Here is a 12125-nt window from a genome sequence, read left to right on the forward strand (position 1 = left end):
CCATGTATGAACTCACTCTCAAAAATGAGTGATTTATACTTTAGGTTTTGTGCCAAAACAACAGTGCTTTTTCCAGGCCAAAAGGTTCACCACGTTTTCAGCTTTTTATTTGTATGAAGTCTGGTCTCTAGTCCAGACCTTTCATTAAACTGCAGGTCTGAAATATCTCTTTCTGGAAAGGGACATCATAGCATAATATATAAGTAATACCTCCAAAATGTATTTTTGATGATGGTTTAATATTTCAAAAGTCATGAAGGTTTAACTTTGAATTCTAATTTCAATGTGTCTCAGGCCTTTAGCTTTAGTATTTATGAGGATGTGAGTGATTTCAAGGCTCAGTTTTTGGTGTGGAGTAGGCAGATTCATAGACTTCACCAGTGCAAAGCAGACATGGTTCATACCAGTCATAGTAAGGTGCGCCTACACTGCTGTTCATTTGCAGTGCACTAAAGCAGACTTCTGAATTTCATTTATTCATTCTAGATGTCCTTTTTAGTTTATATATGTGCAATATTATTGCTTTGAAACAGAGGTGGAAAACCAAAGCTGTAGGTGCAGAACTAAAAATATATACAGGGTTTACTTTTTAGAATACTGACATTCTGCAGTAATAGTGAATTATTGATAAGAAAAATGAGCTTTGAATTTTTACTATTTAATATTGAAAATGCATACCTAGCAAGATATTTCCAAAATGATGCTGTTTTTCCAAACCATTTTTTTCGTTTCTTTTTGTCTTTCACAAAACATGGTGAATATTTTGAAGTGTGAAACTAAATATGTTAAGAGATGTCACAGTAAAATCAGATCTCATTTGTATGGGGAAATATTTGGTTACTTTTCGCTATGAGGTTAAATAATACTTAAAAGTAAGTTTCTTTAAAAACGTGTGTTAAAATGAGATAGCTATAGAATAATGTGGAGCTGCCTATTTATTAATTTTTGCTGCATTTTCTCCTTTTTTTTTGTTCACTCTGTCTACTATTTCTGCTCTTTCCCTAATTTTGTGGGTTTTTTGGTTGATTGTGGTGGAGGTTTTTGTTATTGTTTTGTTTTTTCTTTTTGTTTTAATATCTCTCCGAAACACTGGTAGATGTCAAGTCTCGTAGATTAGTTGATCTTCTTTTAGCATTACACCTCATTTTGTTAGATGCTGCTTGCTCAAATTGTTTGTCATGTGTAGTCATACATCTTTATATAGGATCTAGTTGTACTGTTTTCACAAAATAGTTCATGATATTGATATTTAGATACTGATATAGAATGGAGTAAGACATTGAGCAAATAATTTTTAGTATTCCGGCTATAGAAAATTATTAGAGCTGAAATTTGTTCGTGTCCAGTCACTGTATTTCTGGTTTACTTACTTCTTTGTGGAAAATTACCAAATACAGTAGAATTCCTGAGTATAAGAGAGCTTCAAATGCAGTTTGGTAACACAGAAATCCTGTTCCTATGGTGTATGTGTATAGCAAAATGAAAGCATGAACCTAACATGAGTTAAACTTCCATGTTTTAACTTTAATCGGGCTACCATGGATAATAATAGGTGAGTGGTAGGGATGCAGGTTTCACCTACTGAGAGTCTGGGTTATTTGTTAGACTTGTATGTGTTTTAATCCGTAATGTAAGGTGTAAAGCCAATGGTACTGTAGCATAAAAATTACCATTACTTTGTTCCTTTATGCTTTGGTCACCGTATCTGTGGTCCTGGACTCCTTTCCCTGAAATCAGCCTATAAACCACTCTTCTGCTAGCATTTTGATGTTACTGGGATCTTTTCCCTGAATTGATGTTTTGAATCTGAAAATTGAAATATTTAGAGTCAACTGTGTATATTTAGGTAGAAACAATGACCAGACTTCTCTGAGCTAATACTATAATGTAATAAAAGAAAATTATCAGGAAGTTTGAGTTTAGTTTAGGATTGATGGAGTTGAGTCATTAGACATTGTAGGACATCAAGAGAGCTCTCTGAGGTATGTAAAAAGTTGTTAGGGTATACATCAAAAGATATATATTACACAGATCAATACTGCAATTACCTGCTAAATATATGGGCAGTAGGGTATTTAAACATCATTTTATGATGAAAAGTACACAGGTTAATTATTGATTTCTACTAAAATCTGGAGACTGTTTTCTAAGTATATAAGATTCATTTTGAATATATCAAGTGCACTGTCTATTTCAGGATACATGACATAGTAGGGAGATGGGGTGTCAAGGTGAAGGAAAGAATGTGTGAACAGAGAGGTGGAGATATGAAAGATTATGTGGGAAAAAGATATGAAAATTAAGTGGGAAAAATTGACTTTGAGCATAGGTAAAGAAGGTCAGAGACGCCAGGTGAGGAAGGTCAGATGGGGGAGCCTTAGTTCTGAAGTTCAAAGGTTCTACTCCATGAAGGACAGAAAGAAGTCACAGCCTTGTATTCTCTGTAAGTTTCTAGTTAATGAAAAATAGCAATAAATAATATTGATTGCCTCCATTTCTAAATGGATATTTATGTCATTAAACTGAGAATAATAATATTATTATTGAGGAAAAGGTACTGTTAGACTGATAATAGCCACCTAACTGACATCAGTTACAACTAGGAATAAAGCTGTGAAGTATGACAAAGAGCTGCCTCCTGAAACATTTTCACTGCATTCATATATAAGAATAAAATGCATTAACTTATCTTTTAGTTATATATCAAAATAATGCAGTACTGAGTTCAAATTATCAGCTTAATAAAATGAAGTAGATGTTTTAAAAGGTAATGCAAGACATTCAGGAAAATTGAATTGATGTGCTAATGAAGTTTATGTCTATAGAACTGAGATCCATATAACTGTGTGGTAGATTCATTTAAAAGATACTCTTCCACAGAGCACTTCTGTCACTTCTGAGGCAAGAATAGTGTTATTTAAAGGAAAAAACCTGCTTGAAGAAGATACAATACAGCCTAATGCCTTTCAGTGGCCGTTTTTCCAGTGTAATGTTGTAATGATTTAATTGGATTTCAAATAGGAGAGCATTGTGTATTCTCACAGCCACTTTGAGAAGGCCACATACAAGGTAGTAACAATGGAGAGCTATCAAATATCCTGAGGGTAGCTGTGGTGAAAGAAGCACATGAATAGAGCAGCTTAGCTGATTCCAACACAAATGTGTAACTGCAGGTTTCTGATAGACTGTACAATTATTAGAGCTAATATCCTAAAACACTAATTTCATTCTCACGACCTTACCTGCTGTGCAGATACCTTTTACTTATTTTTCTTTTTTTTGTCTTTTCCTATGCTTTTTTTTCCTGACTTTTTAGTTCAAGTATAGTGGTTTATTTCTTCATTGAGGAGTCCTGTTCTAAGTGCTAGCTGACTGAATTCAGAAACAGTCAAAAGTAGAAGTCAAAGAAAACAAGTTCCCATCAAACCAAATGTTGGAAACTGTTGTCAGTGCTAGAGATGTGCTGTATAAGCAGAATTCTTCTTCCAGCTGCTATTGAAGTGAAATCAGAAGCGTGACACAGGTTTATAAGGTGGTGTCAAGGATATTGTGGTAAGCATTTAGATGGATCAGAGCACTTAAAAAATCTCCTTCACATTTTCTTTATATATGTGTATGTATGAATTTTTGAGCTGCGTTTGAGTGGTTTTGAACATAGTTCAAATTTTAACAGTAGAGGAAAAAGATATAAAAATTTATCTGATTTGTGGTCTAATACATTACCTTTTTGAGTAATGAAAATATTTCAGAAACAGCTTTAAGCTCAGAAAAGAAGTACTGCATGTCATCAGAATTGAAAAAGGCAGAGGTTTATGAAAAAGAAATAAGTTTGTTACATTAGAGGATCCTAGGTAGATCATTAAATTCTTTAAGAATCCTTTCTTTTGTCATAACTTGACTCTAAGACTATTGATTTGCAACTTCCAGCATTTTCAGTGCAGTTCTTATGCTCGGGGAGTTTGTTACTTTTTGAAACAGTTGATGAAACTATTCTTTGGCAGTTTTTAATATATAGATAGCCAAATGGATGATGGCTTAATGCATTCTGTCTTCAAGTAGGCATCCAGATAAAGCTCTGTTTCATTCTCAGATAAGAGATTCTTTGTTCATAGTGAAGGAAGTTATTACTCTGGTGTTATTTTCCGTGGCCACAAAGCTTACTTCACTACAGAAGTAGTCATCCTGCAAGTGTTCGAAATTTTTGCGCACAGGCAAGTACTGACTTTCTCATGTCCTTTCAAAACTCTGTAATATCTCTTTATTAAGTATTTGGAAGTATTACTAAGAAGGACCAAGACAGATTTTTTTGTTGCTACTGATACAAATATGCATTATTGTTGTCTTAAACACAGGCTCATTACCTGTGCAGCATCAATTCACACACTTAGGAGGGTAATTTCTATTTTTTATTCTAGATTGCTCCAGGTAGGGATCTGGGTGGTAATTCATAAAATACTGGCTCCCTGACCATCAAAACTTTACACTATTTATACATTTCAACAAACAAGTGCATCACCGTTTGTTGGTTAGCAGTTACATAACTTGCATTAATTAGTACCCAAACCCCTATTTGTTAGTTATATTCCTCACTTCCCATGTTATTCTGTAAGTAGTGTTCTTCCTTCCATTTGAGTCTGGAGTTCCTTCTGAGGAGGTGGTCAGTGTATCAATGGTTGCAATATCCTACTGGATTAGTATCACCTAGAAGTAACCTATGTGCAGCTTAGTCAGTATTGGGGTATTTTGGGCAGGTGAGAACTTCACTTTTTATTGCACATTGAAAGAAATAAAGTTTCGAAGAAAAGCCTTACTTTTTTTTTCTGGTTCTCTTCTTCCATTGCACCCAAAATTATTTTAAGATTTATGAAGTTTGATTTAAAACAGTTTCATATTTTTAGATGCTTAACCACAAGAAGAGAACTTCTTGAGTGGTTATTATTCCTTGGTTAAGGAACCAACTGAAGAGATCTGAATTCAGTAGCTCAGTCAATATATTTCTGTTTTCTGCAAGTCTGCTCACAAGTTATAGTGGTGTATTTCATAAACATGTCAAACATAAGTTGTTTTTGTTTTGTAGGAGAACAAGAACTATATTCTAACAAAATAATAACATTTTCTTGGGGCTGTGGCACTCAGTGTACCACTCCAGGCTGATGATGATGTTTCAGTGAATAAATATCCATTGTAATCAGTTTAATTGGTGCAATACTGCAGAGTGCTGTTCTGAATTAAACAGTTCTTACTGCTTATTAAATCAGCAAGAGAAATGTGGCAAATGTAGTGTGATACATGTGGCTCAAACTCTACAATTAAACAAATAAAAAAAAGTGAAGCAGTGAGAACAAGAAATCAATATAGTAGTTGTCTGTCTTAAATGCTCTGTCTTTAACCATAGTTCAACTATTCTCACATGAACTTGAGTTTCTGGATATTTTATTATTTCTGTACATATATTGGAAGTCACTACCCTTCCCTTTTGCCATCTCATTGCTGATGAGCTGTGTAGGAGTGTTTGTACAGGTTAATACAGACCACCTACTTGTAATCCAAATTTATGATCTTCTTTCACCATGTCATCAATTATTTCCAGTAAAACACAATTTGATTTTAAAAGAACTAGACCTATGAAGCTTACGAGATTGAATCTGCTGCACTGTCTGTGTTTGATGAATAGGCCCATAAATAATCTTTCTTTTGTCCTTTATTTTATAGCTCAGTTCAGGCCTGCAGTAGCTAAGAGTTGGGTCTTCAATATGCTGGAAAGTATAAGCCAGGAAGTTTAGAGACACTGATTAACTGAGGTAGCAGTGGTATATATGTATAGCAGATGATACTGCTAGTGGATATCATCTGAGATATTTTCCATAAAAGACAGAACTTGGTGAATTTAGAAATAATTGGTTGATTCTTTCATTGTTCTGTCTCACACCAGACATTTGTTTCACAAACACTCTTTCATAGTATTTGATATACATTTCATGTGAATTTTGGTCTTCAGTAATAATTTCTAAAATCCATCTAAAGAATTATCATAGTTTAAAAGTTTGGCTAAGCTGTGTGTTATCAGGAGCAGGTATTGCACACTTTATGTTAGAAAGGAGCACCAAAGCACTCAGAAGTGACATTCCACTGCTTTGGGTGGGACATTACTTGTAATTTTTTATTTTTAGTGGTTTTGTTCCTAAAAACATTGCTCCTAATGTTGAACAATTGAAATTGATATTTCTTGTGATATACTTACTGTTGGCTGGTGTTTGTAAATCCATAAATCAGTGGTGGTACAGGGATTTAATAATTATATAATCATATCTTTAGTTAAAGAACCAAATCTTGTTCAGTTAACAAAGGCATTCTTTCCCCAGATCCAGATCACACTTGAGTAGTAACACTACATGCTACGCAAAATGTTTAAAATGTATGAGACGTACTTTGCTTAATGCATTACCCTATATTTCAGCAATCCAAAACTGAGTAGCAAATTTGAAATTGAGCCAGCAATACTTTGCATCAATTTTCTAACCACCTGCAAGTATAAGAAGTTGTATTTCCAGGTACAAGTTTTTAAATCATAAAAATATTGATGAAAAATATATAATCAGTCATTTTAATGTTACCAATACTTAGCTGTTTCATTTGAGTATTGTATAGTAGTTTTCTAGTATAATTTTAACATAATGGATGCTACCGGTTCTTGCATATATCCTTGGATGTAATTTTCTGTAAGTAAAATAGTATACTCATTGTATAGAAGTGGTGGTTTATTAGTGGTCGAGCATTTAATTTATTTGTTGGTCAGTTTGTTAGGGTTTTTTTTACCTTAAACATTTAATTCTTCATGTATATTTGTGACCCCCTTTTGACAGCCCTAGAGGTCTTCTCTTATTCTCTTATGCCTGTGAGCTCAAATACCAGGAGTTACTATGTTTCTGATTAGTGATGATTCATCCAAACAACACTGCTATTAAAAGGATTCTTCAATAATTGCCTCCTTTTTAAAAATAATTTTCAGACTTTTTTTTTTTAAATCCACTTCTTTACCACTGTCTGTCAGATTTTTGTGATGCCAGAGCCAAATACAAATTTTTGTATGTATCTTCATTACAGTTTTATAGGATGAATTTCAAATTTCTTTTCTCTTTTAAGCACAGGTCAAAAGTATTGTTGTTTCTTTGTTGAGCTACTTTGATGGGGATTGAAATCAATGTATCTTTCTTTTCCTTCCTTCTGTTCTTCCATCCTCCCTCTCTTTTTTCTAATGCTTTTCAGGTATTTCGTTCTCATATTGTTTATAGTCTGATTCTAGTCTAGATCTAGACAGCACTTACTGAAGTGTCACTGGAGCAAGAAAGAAGTATTGCATGATAAATTCACAGACTGGTGGAGCGAGAGAAGCTGGGGAAAATGGCAAACATTCTCAGATTTCACTGAACAGCACTTTCCTGTATTTTCTCATGTTTTATTCGATATGTTTAAAAATGTGGAAGCTTCAATGTATCTATATAATGAAGCTCAATTGATCCTAAGTCTTAAAACCTCATGAGGATGTAATGTGATTCAAAGAAAATTAGTTGTGTTGAAGATGAGGTTCACTTTGGAAAGAATGTGGCTTCATGTCACATCAGCCTGGAAGGTGTGCAGAGCCAGCTCGTGTCTGTTCTCTGAATCCCCCTGTCCAGTTTGTTTTAGAACTTGACTTTCTGAAGAACAATGCTTTCTTCTCTATTTAAAAACTATTTTTTTTCTATACAGTTAAACTTAAGAGAGTCCCATTTTATGTATTGAGTAGAGATGGCATAAAGATGAGTGAAGGTGGTTTAATTTGTGCTTGGCTGCGAAGTCAAATCAGGAGTATGGTTTAGATATAGATTTCATGTCATCCAAATCTTCATATCTTCTCCTATTTTCTTTTGTGTTCTTATAGTGGAAGTCCATTATGAGAACGGGTGTAATTGCAGATTTCTGCTCATATCCAGATGGGTTCTAGGAAATTGAGCTGTTTTGGGTTGAGGTCTGACCCAAAATAAAACCAGGTGTACCAAGTTCAGATTTGAGAACTTCATTGGAGCTAGAGATGCATACAGTGTGAAGATGGAGGTTAAAGCCAGTTTACCCGAAATTGGTTTTTTTTTTGTTTTAAAGAAATAAAAATTGGAAATTATTAGAAAAGAACAAAGCATTTGTAAACTTATTGTTCTTACAGATTATTATGTATGGAATACACAACATATTATCACATTGTGCAAGTCTTGCTTATGTTCCAAAGCACATCAGTGTTAATTTGGTTATATCCTTTGAGAAGCACTGGTTGATTCGGTGACATATTGCTTACATGTGGTACACAAATAATTACATGTCCTGTTTAAGTGTTGTATAGTCGCTTGAATGCCCCAGCATAAAATACCTGCATACACATTCTGGCACGTTACAAAGGGAAATGTCCTGTGTTTTCAAACTGCTTCACTGTTGGTTGTATTTCCAAGGTGAAAATGTTTGTTACTGTCCAGGTCCTGTAGGTGTTAGATGTACTTTTTCTACTGGAGTTCAATGATTTTGTCTTGTGTAAGTGTTTTATTTAATTTGTCACAGTTGTTTTCAATATTTGCAGCAGGGATTTCCTCTGGTATAAAATAGACTTTATTAGACTTGCCTGTCTAAGGGCAGGAAAACTTGTCTTCTGTCAAAAGACAGATATGCTTTTCATGTTTGTTCTGGCTTAATTATTTATATTATGTATTTATTTGTGTCCACTGCTCTCCCACATGATTTAATGCTGGCAATAGATTTTTCTTCCTTGTTTTTTCTATCTTCCTGCCACAGGTCTGTTGATTCAGCTGTGTGAGTCTGAAGGATTATTCGTTTTAGGGAGCTGTCAATAAATGGAATTTAGGCAGTGTTGAATAACACTGTTTCCTTTTCCACTGAAAAACAAACACAATGTCTTCTAATGCCCTTGTGTGTTGGGCTGTGCTTCGTGCATCTTTGTGGCAGTGATTGGAATGTGAATGTCAGTGGTTCTAAGCAGTTAGAAGAGGTATAAAGTCTGTAGTAATTTTGGCACTGGTGTCTCATACTAAATGCTCCACAAAGGAAAATGAAATGCCAGTTTCATAGGAGTGCATTTTGTACTGATTAGATTTAGTTCTTTGAGTTTGCTGTTGCTATTCTAGGTTGCTTTGATAGTAACTGAAGAGTGGATATCTGCAAAATACCTGTTAATTTCAATTCCCTCCCCTTATTTAGTCTTCTGTCTCAATAGTCTCAAGGGATTGGAATTTGTGCTTAATATATTTTAGTTTGTCTCTGTCTTACTGCTCTTATTATAATGAAGGATTAAAATGACTCCTAGAGTATGCATATTTTCATGCTTTGACATATATTTCCTAAGCACTGTGGTGATGATGTAGGCAGCTGAGCTTTGGTGTTTGTGGTCCTCTAGGGTATCCACAGCAGAATCAGTGGTGTGATCTGCAGCTGCTGTGATCTGAATTATATGTGTCAGCTTTACAGATGTAAAGAGCAGAAGTAAAACATAATTTAGTTGTTCAGATATATAGTCACATCAGAGTGCAAAAATTGTTATTTCATATGAAGGAGAATAATTGCTCTTGGAAGAATGGGGTATGAATGAGAGATGTTGCCATGTAGGTGCCTAATTAATCAGCCCAGGTCAAATTTCAGTCCTTTAAAATTCTACCAAGATCCAGTAGAACATGCTGTTTCCCTATAGTCAAAACAATTTTCTTGGTAGTGGAGGAAAAAAACCCCACCAACCAGATTTTTCTGATATTCCTGTTGTGAGGATTTTAAGGTCATGTGTAGCTTGACTGTATGTAGCTAGAGAAGTCTGTGACATGTGAATGAAACTCTAGAGCACTTAAATATTATCAGTGTCCATTATTCTCAAAAAGGGCCAGAAAATAAAAGTAAGGAGCAAAATTTTCATGTTGCATTCCTGTTTACCTGTAGAGAAGTTCGTTTAAACCCCACAAATTGATCAAGGTTTTTTCTTTAAAGAATGATTCAGGGGTTTTTTTCTGTCTTCCAGTCTTATCAGTTGAGTCTAACATCCATGAACAGTGGAGCTAGTCTAGGCATTGGACTGTGATTCTTTTACTCTGCAATCACACAAAGATTCATAGATAACTTTGTGTCATGTGAGCCTGCTTTTTGCTGACAGGAATTTGAACAACTTCCAGTTGCTCTGAACAATCAAGAAGTTTGATCTAATGATACAATTTTATACCACAAAAAATCTAAGTAAATTAGCTTTTAAAGCTAATTATGAAGCAGTTTCTTGTGTTCCTATTAATCTTGTTACTTTGTTTATTCTCTAAGCTCTTTAATGCAAGGAAGCGTAACTGAAGGATGTCAAAGTACATCTCCATTAATACCACTCTGGTGGTTTGCCTGTGCATTTTGTCCAAGCGGCACGACTCAATCAATACCTTCCTTGCCTGGGAGAGTCAAGGGAGTGTCTGTGGCAAGCCAGGCTCCATGTGCACTTCAAAAAATTCCAGAATTATTCCATTGTTTAATTGAATTCTGTGCTTCTGAGGCTGGAGGGAACAAGATCAGTTACTGTTGTCGAATTTTGGACATTCCCTGTGTGTTTAGGGTTCGAACTGTGGTCGTGAGTTCATAAGAAAAAGTCAGCTGTGGTTCACATGGGCAAGTCTGGGGAAATACCTCCTGTTTGCCTGCCTGTCAACCAAGATTCCGGCAATACTTTTGACAGACACTTGGCACAGCATAAGGACTAAGTTCTGATTTACTCTTAAAACACAGGTTCATCTTCTTCATGAATAATAAATATTTTCTCCACTTTTGCAACTTTGTTTTTTCTACGTAGAATGACTTTCAGGACATTTGCTACTGTGATAATTGATTGATCTGTGAGTTAGTATTAATTAGGCAATAGCATACAATTCTTTGTTCCCAGTTATGATTATTTAAATAATTTTTAAATGAAATTTGGAAACTGAGCATTAGCACAGTAAATAGCTATGATGGTTGTTTTATTTGTTAAAAAGAAAATCTCAGAAAATATACTCTGTATCTTCTCAACTTGGTCTGATGAAGAGCACAAGCTAAAATGATGTGGTTGGTGAATGGCCAATATAATTATACCATGTAAATGAGAGACAGACTAAGGATATTGCTAAAGAGTCCTACATTCTGATAGTTGGTAATTGAAATGAGTTAAATTCATACAAAGCTTTTCTGTAAGTGTGGGTAACCCATTTTGTGAAGTAATTGGTATTTGGTTTAGGTAGTTTTCTGGTTGTTTGTTCAGCATTTATTGAGAGGTATACTATAGTCCTTGTGAGATTTTTCAAAATTTATAGTAAGAACTGTTGGATCTCTTCAGAAAATGCAGGATCAGACTGAATCAAGGTTAGTGGTTGTTTATGGAAGGTGAAGCCTCCAGGGTAGTGCAGCAGGTGAATAGGTCACAATGTTTGAGGTCACAAATCTTTGATTTGCAGCTGGAGTGTGGAAATGTGAGTTATACCACCAGGAATGACACCCAGAATAGCTTTGTTTCATAATATTTGAATGAGGGTTTTTTTCATTATTAATAAAAGATACACCAACAGAGATTGATATCCTGTACATACAGTGTTAGAATTAGAAACAGTCTTAATAAAATAGAATTGATTTTTGGCTTTGAAAGAAAAGCCTGACTCCTATTTTGGGTTTGTCCTGGCCGTATGAAATTTTTCACAGTGCTGAAAATATGTTGGTAAAAGGATGATTATTACTGTTGTTCATGTTGTTATTATTATTACTGTTATGATTAGTATTAGTATTTAAAACCTCCATGAACACATATTTGCACTAACAGACCATTTCTGAAACAGACGGTCCCCAATTTTGCTTTTCTTGGCAAATTAATCCAGAAACATTTTTAACAGATTCCACATCTCTTTAAAGATTTTTTTTTTCTTCTTAAATTGCACTGGAGCCAGCATGAAATGCTGGACTAGATGCAAACCTGCTGTGAAATTGATATTCTTTTTTACTCCTTTTTCTTTTTTTTAAACAGTTACTCAGTTCTTAGGGGTATTCACGGTATAGTCTAACTGAATCAATTATATTTAAGTGCACAGAAGTTGGTCATGTTT

General features: G+C 34.5%; 1 protein-coding gene across 1 annotated transcript in view; it reads left to right on the forward strand.

Moving 5' to 3' along the window:
* BTBD9 (BTB domain containing 9) overlaps positions 1 to 12125 on the forward strand; it is a 113901-nt gene that overhangs the window by 56332 nt on the left and 45444 nt on the right. The gene's annotated exons all lie outside the window — the stretch shown is intronic.

The sequence above is a fragment of the Ammospiza nelsoni genome, chromosome 3, assembly GCF_027579445.1.
Source record: "Ammospiza nelsoni isolate bAmmNel1 chromosome 3, bAmmNel1.pri, whole genome shotgun sequence".
Lineage (NCBI taxonomy): Eukaryota > Metazoa > Chordata > Aves > Passeriformes > Passerellidae > Ammospiza > Ammospiza nelsoni.